This window comes from Cupressus sempervirens, chromosome 5, assembly GCF_028749045.1.
Source record: "Cupressus sempervirens isolate cs-2001-9-10 chromosome 5, ASM2874904v1, whole genome shotgun sequence".
In the NCBI taxonomy this organism is placed as follows: domain Eukaryota; kingdom Viridiplantae; phylum Streptophyta; class Pinopsida; order Cupressales; family Cupressaceae; genus Cupressus; species Cupressus sempervirens.
In genome coordinates this window covers 237,737,503-237,749,953 of record NC_143122.1, presented here as the reverse complement: position 1 = coordinate 237,749,953, position 12,451 = coordinate 237,737,503, and the positions used below count along the sequence as shown (strand labels likewise).

Below are 12,451 nucleotides of genomic sequence, written 5' to 3'. Positions count from 1 at the left end.
GTAAAGGAGTGTTTGAGCTTCGATTTGAAGCCGCGGATATAGATAGTAAGGAGAATAGTGTGGATCATTTAGGAATTAAGGTTTAAAGAGATGGATGGGGCCCGATTGGCATACAATGTTGACTTAGGCTTTTAGTAAGTTGTAAATTAATATTATATTTGATTATAAAATTAAAATCAAGATTGTGACATGAAAAATCAGCGTTACTCTTGAACCTCTGGGTACAAGTGCTCGTAAATAACTGTTATGCTTATCCATAGTTCCACTTTTAGTTTCATAAAAATTACAATTAGTGGAGAGTAGATTATCCACTCCATGAAGCCGCACTTGTTGAAATTTAAAATATCTCTTTCAACGTGGACAGACAAACGGAACATTCCTCCAATACACACATCGCATATAAAATGATGTTAAAGCGCCAACAAACATGGCGGTCCATGAGTGGGCTGCATTTAAGAATTAACTGATACTGAAACAACTTAACCTGACATCTCTCACATGGCCTCCATACAGCATTCAAATCCCGCGTGGGGCAACATTCACACTAAAGTTTTCCAACCGACAGAGAAATTCGCCAACCATTTCACAAATTTCAGATCAGAACAAAACAAAATACCTCTGAGAAGACCCGAGCGACCTAAAATCCACAGTTGTTTTTAACATAACATCGATTTCCAAAATGCAGAATTAATTTCTAGATTTGATCGTGTGTATATGTTTTTTAAAGACTGAGATTCATGTGCTATTCTGGTTGGTGTGATTACATAAATTAATTTCTCTAGGGTCCGTTTAGTTCATGGAATTTAAAAAACCCAAATTTGTACAAACTTTGGTTTAGCCAAATCAAGGTTTTGTATATCTACATTTCGATTTTTGAGATTTTACTGAAATTGTTTGTTTCACTCGGAAGATGCGTGGAAGACACATTTTTATGCGTAAGTTTGAAGTTGAAGGTAAATTTCAAAAAGTAGTCCAATCTTTTTTTATTTACACTCCTTAAAAAACAAAACCAGGTTTTGATTTTCAATTCCTACTTTTTTTAAGAAGTCGCAAAACCTAGTTTTGAGGCAAAGTTGGAAATCACGTATGCTAATTCCATTTTGCAAATTTTGAAACGAATGCACAAATTTTCAAATCCGAATTTTTAAAAAGCCAATCCCTGTCATCTTTCAAAAAGCCAATTCGTGTCATCTTCGAGAGACCAAACGGACCCCTAATGAAGTGTAATCTGACAATTCGAAAAAGCATTCAACAACGAAAATTTCATGATTTTAATTTACAGCTGTCCGTCTGCACAGTACGCAGCCATGACAAAGAACTTACAGTGAAGTCGGCATTGACAATCAGTACAATGTAACAGAAAATACAGACGTCCATGGTCACCGTATAATGGTAAATGAACTGAAAGACGGCAGCGAATCTGAAACAGAAGAATCGCCGTCGCCGTGTTCATCAGCGAAAATTCCCCGATTTGTGAGAGGCAGAGGCCTGTCTGGAATTTCAGGAATGTGAGCATCCCCTTCCAACATCTTCAATGCCTCCACCATGCTGGGTCTGAATGCAACCATTACGTGAGAACAAAGAATACCCACCAAAACAAATCTCTCCATGGTGCTCTGAGGCCCATCCGCCCGAATTCTGCCATCTATAACTTGGAAAGTTTTACCCGCCTTTACAAGCTTCCACGCCCAATCCGTAATAAGAAATTCTTCAGCAGAAGTATCCAGAGCTTTTCTCCCGCTCATAATCTCCAAAAGCACAACCCCAAAGCTGTAGACATCGCTTCGATCTGTAAGCTGCCCATACAAAGCATATTCAGGGGCTAAGTAGCCATGGGTGCCGGCGATTCTTGTGGTCAGATGCGATTGTCCTTGTGTAGTCATCCGGGCAAGCCCAAAATCTGCAACACAAGCATTCATTTGATCATCCAGCAGAATGTTAGTGGCCTTGATATCCCTGTGATAAATTGCAGGCTGGACACCGTAATGAAGATAACATAATCCCTTAGCGGTGCCGATGGCTATGTTCTTCCTCTGCTCCCAACTCAGATTTCCCCTGTTTCCCCCAAAAATGTATTCATCTAAGCTCCCGTTCGCCATGAAATCATAAATCAAGAATCTCTGGCGCCCCTCTTTGTCATCGCTAGAAACGCAGAATCCTCTGAGAACCACCAAATTCCGGTGCCTAATGCTGTTGATGATCTCCACCTCGTTGATGAATTCCGTTTCTCCTTCCGAATCACAGTTCGTGATCTTCTTAACCGCAATCGGCCGCCCCCCGTCGGCGAGGACGCCCTTATAAACTGTTCCGAAACTCCCCCGGCCGACCACATTGGCATCGCTGAAATTACCAGTGGCGTTCCTGATCAGTTGAATGTTGAACCAAACGGCGCCTATATTGGGCTTCAAAGCCCCTCTTAACAGATTCCTGTTATTTCTCACAAAATACATGTGATTCGCCTTGCCCTTCAATCTGACCCACAAGCAATACCCGAGGCCTAAAGCAGAAAGCATGAGGAATCCAATGGCGGCGCCGGTAAAACCAAAGAACAGAATCCGTCGATTCGGCTTCCTCTGAAGAAACGGCACACGGAGAATACACGAAGCGGCCTGAGTAGTCATGGGCCCAAATTCATTCGCCACACCGGCCGCATAGAGGCAAATGAAATAGTAACATTTTCGACTGGTTTTCTCTGAAATGTTCTTGATCATGTCCGTTAACTCCCTATGAACTGCTTCCCCACTGGCAAAACACCCAGCACAGGCAGAGGCACCAGAGAGATCTCCTTTACATGCAGTATCCAGAGAAGTGAGTCCGAGTTTTTGGATCCAATCTTGCTTCGTCTTAATGCCTCCGCACAAATTGGGGCTTGAAACATAATCTGATGTATCGTTGAAACAGAGCTGGACCAAATTTGGGGGAAACCCCATGGAAGTTAGCTTCTGTTGAAATTTGCTGAAGCAGGCAGCGGCAGAGGCGTAATTGGGTAGCTCGAAAATGGAATGTTCTCGCAGAAATTGAGCAAGACCCACACCAATCACAGTTCTTAATGTCGTTCGACAATTTTCGAGTTGGGCGGGAGTTCGAATCGACTGGCAGTATGATGAATTCCACGACATTTGAGTAACATAGTCGAGATTGATTGGGCATTCAGCATTGGCCACATGAAAAGAGTGCAGAAACAACAGAGGAATGAGTGCTCTCCAAATCATTCTTGCTAAAGAAACGATGAATGCAAATAGTTCCGCAGAAATGCAGCCCTAAATTTGTAAGAGAGACCCGCGTTGCAAACATTCATCGAACCGTGGGATTTGAGCGTTTCAATGCAGGACTGTGGGCACTGCTTTTTAGGGCTTTTATTATTTTACCATAGATGAAGAAGACTGCTGCAATATCCGATTTAATCGCGAAGACTTTTTGGGTCACTGGTCGGCGGAACCTGCTCCATCGCCAATTTATGACAAATTTGTAGATTAAATGCTCCGCGCACTACGCATTAGAAAAGACAGTGACGGCTTTGATAATACGCATCTGTATTGCACCAGGCGGTGTCATGATGGTTTCTTGGATCTTTCGACACGATGTTAACAGCGTATGCGCAGGGAGACGTTGGCACATGATGAATCTGATCGAATAAATTGAAAAACAAATGTCAATGGTCCGGGTTCCATTTTAACTCTGCGGGGGAGTTTCAATGTGTAGATAGTCATAACAATTGTGGAACAAGTTCTCGTGTGTATGTAAAGTTTTAAAAACAAAAAAATTTAAAAATGATCATTTGGAGGTGTTGTAGATAGTTAGAACAAGAGCTCTTGGTGAGCTGAAGTCAGGAGTCTTCTGAAAAATGGGAGTAAAGATGAACTTGAAAAGTCTCATAAATTAAATTGAACTTCGAATGGAATCTTGAATGTAAAACAAAAGCCATATTATGTTATGGAAGAGAGCAAGTACGAGCTATATCTTGGAAACATTTTTGGATCAAATGGCAAAGAGTTCAGTGGGGTTTAAAATTTTGAAATATGCAGTTGAAACATTAAATAGTTTCTATGTTGCAAAAATCAATTAATTATATAAAAATGCAAACATAAAATATAATTTATTTTATAATTTTAATTTGTGAGATTAAATGTTGAATAATATATGTTAATTGATATAATATTTTTAAAATAGAAAATTTAAGAAAAGAAAAATATATAAATATGTAAATGTAAAAGTAAAAACTAAATCTATTTAAAAAAGAAAATTTAGATAATCAATATTAATTCATCTTTAAATTAACTTCAAATGAAAAAATAAATTTACAAAATCATATTTAGATTTATCATAAAATAAATAAATCTATCTTATAAAATAAAGTTACATAGTAAGGTTACAAATTCATATTTAAATTAACTTAAAATAAAACAAATGAATAAATCATTTTATCTTGAAAATAATATTACATTATTAATATTATCAATTTATTTTTTGAAAATTAACTTTAAAATACAAGTATAAACATTATACAAAACACATTATCAAGGTAATCAATATTATACAAAATATTTTGTCTAGGTTTGATATAAATACTATGAATAAGTTATGGTCACTGCTTATATGTATTTACTTTTTCACGAATGAGGCGTCAACCATACATGTCTAGCAATTTTTTAAATTTTCTTGAAATTAACATTACACAACATTCATCATGAGTCAATAAATTTGGCATATTTAATAATAATAATAAAGGAGAACTTGCCTACCAAACTTTTCTTATAACATTAATAACATCTGACAAACATTTATTTTACTCTTATCTTATTCCTAGCTTTTTCAATTCCAAAAATAAGATTTTTCCTTAGAAAATTTGGGTTGGGCCAATAAAAATTAAGAAATTAAAAAGGTGTAAAAGAATTTAAAAATATGAACATTCACAACCTTAGTTTAAAAAAAAATTGCCATAAAAGAATTAATATTATGGGGTTGTTGGAGGGACTAACAATTGCAATTGTGGAGATATTTAATGACACTTCTAAATTTTAATTTATTTTTTTTGGACCTATATGTACATTTAATTGTCCACTTCCACCACTAAAAGATATGTTGTACAACTCTTCTAATTAAAATGTCAATAAATACATACAAATAAAACAATCTAACAAGTATATGTAAAGGTCGAAAAAATGTTTTGCAGTTCTTCTAAATGTTCATATTTTAGAACACACATGATTTACTAGATTTTTACTTTTGAATATTTTGCTATTGTAAAGGAATTGATTGGCGGGTTAGGTGTACAATAGGTGGGTGGACATTGATTATGGAAATGTGCTCAACTAGAGATTTGAACTTATTTAGCATTAAATGTACAATTTGATGGTTTGGTAGATAATTGGATTGATTATGTGCATAAAGCTTCAAAAGAGGTTATTTGGAGGAGTCAACTAATAATTTCTCACAAACATCTCGACAATGAGGTGCCACAACCACCAAAAGAATATTATAACTCATCTAATTAATGTCTCAAAAAAGTTTCAATCTATATGTACACAAAGACAAATCATGTTCTAGACCACTAAAAATGTTGCAAACTCCTTGAATAAATATTCAATTATAAACTACACCTGCACATGTAATACATTACAAGGCTTTTAGTTTTTTTATATTGATTATTATACAAGAATTGTTTGGGGGGTTACATGATGGATGACTATGTGTACATGGATAGCTAGTGGACACTCTCACTCAGTTTCATGGGATATTAAAAAATATATGTTTTCCCTTTTGAATAAGCATCTTAACTTTTGAGAGTAGTTTTATTTATTTATTGTAAAATGTATTTATGATCATTAAATATATTTATTTATTTTGTCAAACATAATATAAAAGTAGACATGATGGGCATAATTACCATAAGTACATTTTATTGGAGAATAAATTCTATATTATATTTATAGCTAAAAATATCAAATTGGTATTACAAAGGGGCTTGAAAGTTTCCACCAATTTGGAAACTTTCATATTTGTGTGATAAAGTATATGACTTAAAAAAAAGAAATTGTTACTTGAGTGTTATAATTGTTTACTTATAGATCATTGCTCTCACTTAAAAAATCATAGCATCTACTACCTTTTAAAATAGTGTAACCCTCCCGGGTAAGTGCACCAAGTTGTGGTGCCAAAAGGGGGGTATAAGTGGACACCTTTTTTCCTGAAATCGGCAATTTCTGAACTTCAACAAGAATTTGAAGATAGTTATGCTCAAAATTTTAAGATATGACAAAAACAAAAGTAGTAGTCCTTTAAATCTACTTTCTAAACTACTAATTTTTTTTTCAAAATGGTTTAGTTTTAGGTCCTCAAAAAAGGGGGGCCACAGAAAGTGGTATTGTTTATTCAGAAAAAACATACCACAATACAAAGTGTGGCCCCCCTAAAATTTTAATTTTTTTTTTGAAATTCTTTAATCACTCTGGTCAAAAGTTACCTAACATTGTGTAGTTTATCTTAGATTTTTCGAGTAATTTTATAAGGTGCATTTTTTTTTAATGAATTTTTTAATTGGACACATCCCAAAAATGTGAAATATATATGTGCTCCCCTTAGAAATGATTGAAAACTAATCTAAAATCAAAACTTCTTTTTTTCAAAGTGTGTAGAATGGAGTCTAGTTTCTTAAAAAATAAGTTGTTGCAAAATTGGATGAACGAGCTAAAATCTATAGCTTGAATAGTACATGTTGGTTTTTGACAAAAAATGGACATACATTCAAAAGAAATTATAGTTGAAAGGCTTGAAATATTTCAAATAAAAAATAAATTATATGGTTATATAGCTAACATAGAGACCTACAATGTCATGTAACCTAATTTTATCGATGCTCAACCACAAGGAAACTTGAAGGGGAGCACATAAGAAAAATCAATCATTTTTTGTATGTTTGTAGCAAAACACATCTTAGACCAGTTTAGAGACTCCAAACCTTTGGGTTGGATCCCCAAAGAAAAACTAAGCCTTAAGCTTGGTAGAATGCAAAGCTTTGAATAACACGTGTGCACTATAGCGCGTGCGCACTATAGTGCACACACGCTATTTAAAGTTTTTTAAAATTCTAGTCTTAATAGTGCATATGCACTTTAGTGTGTACATGCTTTAGTGTGCACACACTACTAATACCTAAATGGCAGAGCGAGAGAGAGAGAGAGAGAGAGAGAGAGAGAGAGAGAGAGAGAGAGAGAGAGAGGAGAGGGTGTGTGTGTGTGTGTGTGTGTGTGTGTGTGTGTGTGTGAGAGAGAGAGAGAGAGAGAGAGAGGGTGGGATGGGAGAGGGGATAGAGAGAGTAGGGGATGGGAGAGAGAGAGAGAGAGAGAGAGAGAGAGAGTAGGGGGTGGCATAGAGAGAGAGAGAGAGGAGGGGATGGGAGAGAGAGTGAGTGAGAGTAGGGGATGGTAGAGAGAGAGAGAGAGAGAGAGAGAGAGAGTAAGCAATGGGGGAGAGAGAGAGAGAGAGAGAGAGAGGAGAGAGAGAGTAGGGGATGGGAGAGGAGAGAGAGGGGATGGGAGTGAGTGTTTATGAAAGAGAGAGAGTGGGGAATGGAAGAGGAGAGAGAGAGTAGCCTGAGAGAGAGAGAGAGTAGGGGATATGAGAGAGAGAGTGAGAGAGATAAAGAGAGAGTAGGTGGTGGGAGAGGGAGTGGGAGAGGGAGAGAGAGAGTGTGAGAGTGTGATAGAGAGAGTAGGGGGTGGCAAAGAGAGTACGAGATGGGAGAGAGAGATTGAGAGTAGGGGATGGGAGTGTGTGTGAGAGAGAGAAAGAAGGGGATGGGAGAGGAGAGAGAGAGGGGGGATGGGAGTGTGTGTGTGAAAGAGAGAGTAGGGGATGGGAGAGGGGAGAGAGAGAGAAGCCTAAGAGAGAGTAGGGGATGGGAGAGAGAGAGTGGGAGAGGGAGAGAGAGGGGGGATGAGAGTGTGTGTAAGAGAGAGTAGAGGATGGGAGAGAGTGTGAGAGTGTGAGAGAGAGTAGAGGTGGTAGAGAGAGTAGGGGATGGGAGAGAGAGAGAGAGAGAGAGAGAGAGAGTAGGCGATGGGAGAGGGAGAGAGGGGGGAATGGAGTGTGTGTGAGAGATCTAGAGAGTAGGGGATGGGAGAGGAGAGAGAGGGAGAGGATGGGAGTGTCTGTCTGTGAAAGAGAGAGAGTAGGGGATGGGAGAGGAGAGAGAGGGGGGATGGGAGTGTGTGTTTGTGAAAGAGAGAGAGTAGGGGATGGGAGAGGGGAGAGAGAGAGTAGCTTGAGAGAGAGAGAGAGAGGAGTTGATGGGAGAGTGTGAGAGAGAGAGAGAGAGTAGGTAGTGGGAGAGGGAGTGGGAGAGGGAGAGAGAGAGAGAGGGGGGATGGGAGTGTGTGTAAGAGAGAGAATAGGGGATGGGAGAGAGTGTAAGACTATGAGAGAGAGAGAGTAGGGTTGGTAGAGAGAGTACAGGATGGGAGAGATAGAGAGAGAGTAGGTGGTAGGAGAGGGAGAGCGACAAAGAGAGAGAGAGAGAGAGAGAGAGAGAGAGAGAGAGAGAGAGAGAGAGAGAGAGGAGGATGAGAGTGTGTGAGTGAGAGAGTAAGGGATGGGAGAGAGAGAGTGAGAGAGAGAGAGAGAGTAGGTGGTGGGAGAGGGTGTGGGAGAGGAAGAGAGAGGGGGATGGGAGTGTGTGTAAGAGAGAGAATAAGGGATGGGAGAGAGTGTAAGACTGTGAGAGAGAGAGAGTAGGGGATGGTGGAGAGAGAGAGTACAGGATGGGAGAGAGAGTAGGCAGTGGGAGAGGGAGTGGGAGAGGGAGAGAGAGAGAGGGGGGGTGAGAGTGTGTGTGTGTGTGTGAAAGAGAGAGAGTAGGGGATGGGAGAGAGAGAGAGAGTAGGTGGTGGGAGAGGGAGAGAGAGAGAGAGGGGGGATGGGAGTGTGTGTCTAAGAGAGAGAGAGAGAGAGTAGGGGATGGGAGAGAGTGTGAGAGTGTAAGAGAGAGTAGGGGGTGGCAGAGAGAGTGTATGGGATGGGAGAGATAGAGTGAGAGTAGGGGATGGGAGAGAGAGAGTAGTTAGGGAGAGAGTGAGAGTGAGAGAGAGTAGGGGATGGGAGAGAGTGAGAGATAGAGAGAGTTGACAATGGGAGAGGGAGTGGGAGAGGGAGAGCAAGTGAGAGAGTAGGCAGTGAGAGAGGGACTAGGAAAGGGAGAGAGAGAGAGAGAGTAGGGGATGGGAGAGAGAGAGTAGGTAGTGGGAGAAGGAGTGGGAGAGGGAGAGCGAGAGAGAGTAGGGGATGGGAGAGAGAGTAGGTAATGAGAGAGGGAGTGGGAGAGGGAGATAGAGAGAGAGAGAGAGAGTAGCAGTGGGAGAGGGAGTGGGAGAGAGAGTGGGAGAGAGAGAGAGTAGGCAGTGGGAGAGGGAGAGTGAGAGAGAGAGGGGGATGGGAGTGTGTAAGAGAGAGAGTGAGAGAGTAGGGGATGGGGGAGAGAGAGAGAGAGAGAGAGTAGGGGATGGGAGAGAGAGAGTGAGAGAGCGAGTAGGTGGTGGGAGAGGGAGTGGGAGAGAGAGAGAGAGTGAGATAGAGTAGGGGATGGGAGAGAGTAGGCGATGGAAGAGGGAGTGGGATAGGGGGGGAGAGAGAGAGTGTGTGAGAGGGAGAGTGAGAGAGAGAGGGTGGGATGGGAGTGTGTAAGAGAGAGAGTAGGGGATGGGAGAGAGAGAGTGAGAGAGAGTAGAGGATGGGAGAGGAGAGAGAGAGAGTAGGGGATGGGAGAGAGTAGGAAATGGGAGAGGGAGTGGGATAGAGAGAGTAGGCAGTGGGAGAGGGAGTGGGAGAGGGAGAGCGAGTGAGAGAGAGAGAGTAGGTAGTGAGAGAGGGAGTGTGAGAGGGAGAGCGAGAGAGAGTAGGGGATGGGAGAGAGAGTGAGAGAGAGAGAGAGAGTAGACGGTGGGAGAGAGAGTGGGAGAGGGAGAGAAAGAGAGAGAGAGTAGGGGATGGGAGAGAGAGTAGGCGATAAGAGAGGGAGTGGGAGAGGGAGATAGATAGAGAGAGAGAGAGTAGTAGTGGGAGAGGGAGTGGGAGAGGGAGAGTGAGAGAGGGGGGGATGGGAGTGTGTGTAAGAGAGAGAGAGAGTAGGAGATGGGAGAGAGAGTGAGAGAGAGAGAGAGAGTAGGTAGTGGGAAAGGGAGTGGGAGAGGGAGAGCTAGAGAGAGAGAGAGAGAGGGGGGGGATGGGAGTGTGTGTAAGAAAGAGAGTAGGGGATGGGAGAGAGTCTGAGAGAGAGTAGGGGATGGGAGAGAGAGTGAGAGAGAGAGAGTAGGTAGTGGGAGAGGGAGTGGGAGAGGGAGAGAGAGAGAGAGAGAGTAGGGAATGGGAGAGAGTAAGTGATGGGAGAGGGAGTGGGATAGAGAGAGAGTAGCGGTGGGAGAGGGAGTGTGAGAGGGAGAGCGAGAGAGAGAGAGAGGGGGCATTAGAGTGTGTGTAAGAGAGAGAGAGAGAGAGTAGGGGATGGGATAGAGAGTAGGCGGTGGGAGAGAGAGTGAGAGGGAGAGACTAGGGGATTGGAGAGAGAGTAGACGATGGGAGAGGGAGTGGGAGAGGGAGATAGATAGAGAGAGAGTAGTGGTGGGAGAGGGAGTGTAAGAGGGAGAGCGAGAGAGAGGGGGGATGGGAGTGTGTGTGTGTGTGTGTGTGTGTGTAAGAGAGAGAGAGAGTAGGGGATGGGAGAGAGAGTGAGAAAGAGAGTAGGGGATGGGAGAGAGAGAGTGAGAGAGAGAGTAGGGGATGGGAGAGGAGAGAGAGAGTGAGAGAGAGTAGGAGATGTGAGAGGAGAGAGAGTGTTTGAGAGAGGGTAGGGGATAGGAGAGAGTGAGAGAGAGTAGGGGATGAGAGAGAGAGTAGGCAATGGGAGAGGGAGATAGATAGAGAGAGTAGGGGATGGGAGAGGAGAGAGAGTGAGATAGAGTAGGGGATGGGAGAGGAGAGAGAGCAAGAGAGAGTAGGGGATGAGAGAGGAGAGAGAGTGAGAGAGAAAGGGATGGGAGAGAGAGTGGGAGAGAGAGTAAGCGGTGGGAGAGGGAGATAGATAGAGAGAGAGTAGGGTATGGGAAAGGAGAGAGAGTAGGGGATGGGAGAGGATTAAGAGGGTGAGAGAGAGAGTAGGGGATGGGGGATGGTGGGATAGAGAGAGATTATTCTTCACATAGTGCATATGCACTATAGTGTGTACATGCTTTATAGGGCATACGTGCTATAGTACATACGCACTATATGAGAACACCAAAAAATGGTCATAACACAAGTTTGGGTCCCTTCTGATCCATATTCTTCTTTTTGTCTATTGTGTATTCTATAATTCTAACAGAAAACATGAGTTTCAAGTTGTTGGAAGTTAGAAAACACTATTTGAAGGCTTTTTGAATATTGTTTCATTCTAGTTGAAGCTAGCAAACAGCAAACTGAATCATTGGATACACTATTTAAAGACTTTTTGAATATTCTTTCTATAGCAAAGGTTAGTGCAGTCCTTTTTAAATATTCTTTGTTGTTATATAGAGAAAAATTTGATTATAATTTGACATGTTGTTTAATATATATTGAATTCATTGAAATTTGTATGTTTGAATGAATTGTTATTTGGAAATGGTTAGAAATTTGACAAGTTGTTTAATATATATTGTGTATTCATTGAAATAATTATAATTTGTATATGCATTTGAATGATTTATAATTTACAAATTGTAAGTAATTGAGATGTTTGAATAATCTGACATATAGAAATCATTGTCATGTTAGATTATGGTGATTGATAAGGAAAGTACTATACATACTTCATAAATTCTTTGGGGCTTGGGGCATCGCCTTGAAAAAAAAAAAATTGGGCCCTATTTTATTGAGATTTTGGGCCAACATGTAATTATTAATTATAACCCTAAAACGGTAAAAATACTTGTATAAAAGAGCTTAGGGTTAGGGATTATTTCATAGTTGTGATGCAAAATTGGTTTTGCGGAGGTATTGAGTTGTAAGGGATTACAGATTGCAATCAGGTTGTAATTACTAGATCTTAATAATATCAGACTTGTTGTTTGGTTGACATAGCCTAGGGATTGGGTGAACCACGTTAAATCTTGGTGTCTTCTATTCTTTTCTGTGTGATCTATTATTTTATAATATTGGTTATATTTGCATGTAATTGTTATTTCTATCTATAATTTAATCCTAATAAGTGATATCAGAGTGAGGTTGTTTCTTCAGCTATCCTCTGCAAGAAAGTTTCATTGTTGAGTGGGAGTCTCACGGTTGAGTGGGAATGATGGCAGACAAGGGTAAGCTAAGGTTTGATAGGTTTAATGGGCATAACTTCCAGTTATGAAAGATGCAAATGGAAGACTATCTTTATCAAAAGGATTTATGGAAGCCATTGGAAGGCAAAGCCAAGAATCAGCGATCTATGTCAAATGAT

At 40.8% G+C, this 12,451-nt stretch overlaps 1 pseudogene across 1 annotated transcript; it reads right to left on the bottom strand.

Annotated features, from left to right (window-relative positions):
- Nucleotides 1-1,247: 1,247 nt before the first annotated feature.
- On the bottom strand, nt 1,248-3,455 carry LOC149555399 (putative receptor-like protein kinase At1g11050 pseudogene; annotated as a pseudogene). Its single transcript, XR_016364478.1, has one exon. The product of XR_016364478.1 is annotated as a putative receptor-like protein kinase At1g11050 pseudogene (transcript).
- Nucleotides 3,456-12,451: the final 8,996 nt, after the last annotated feature.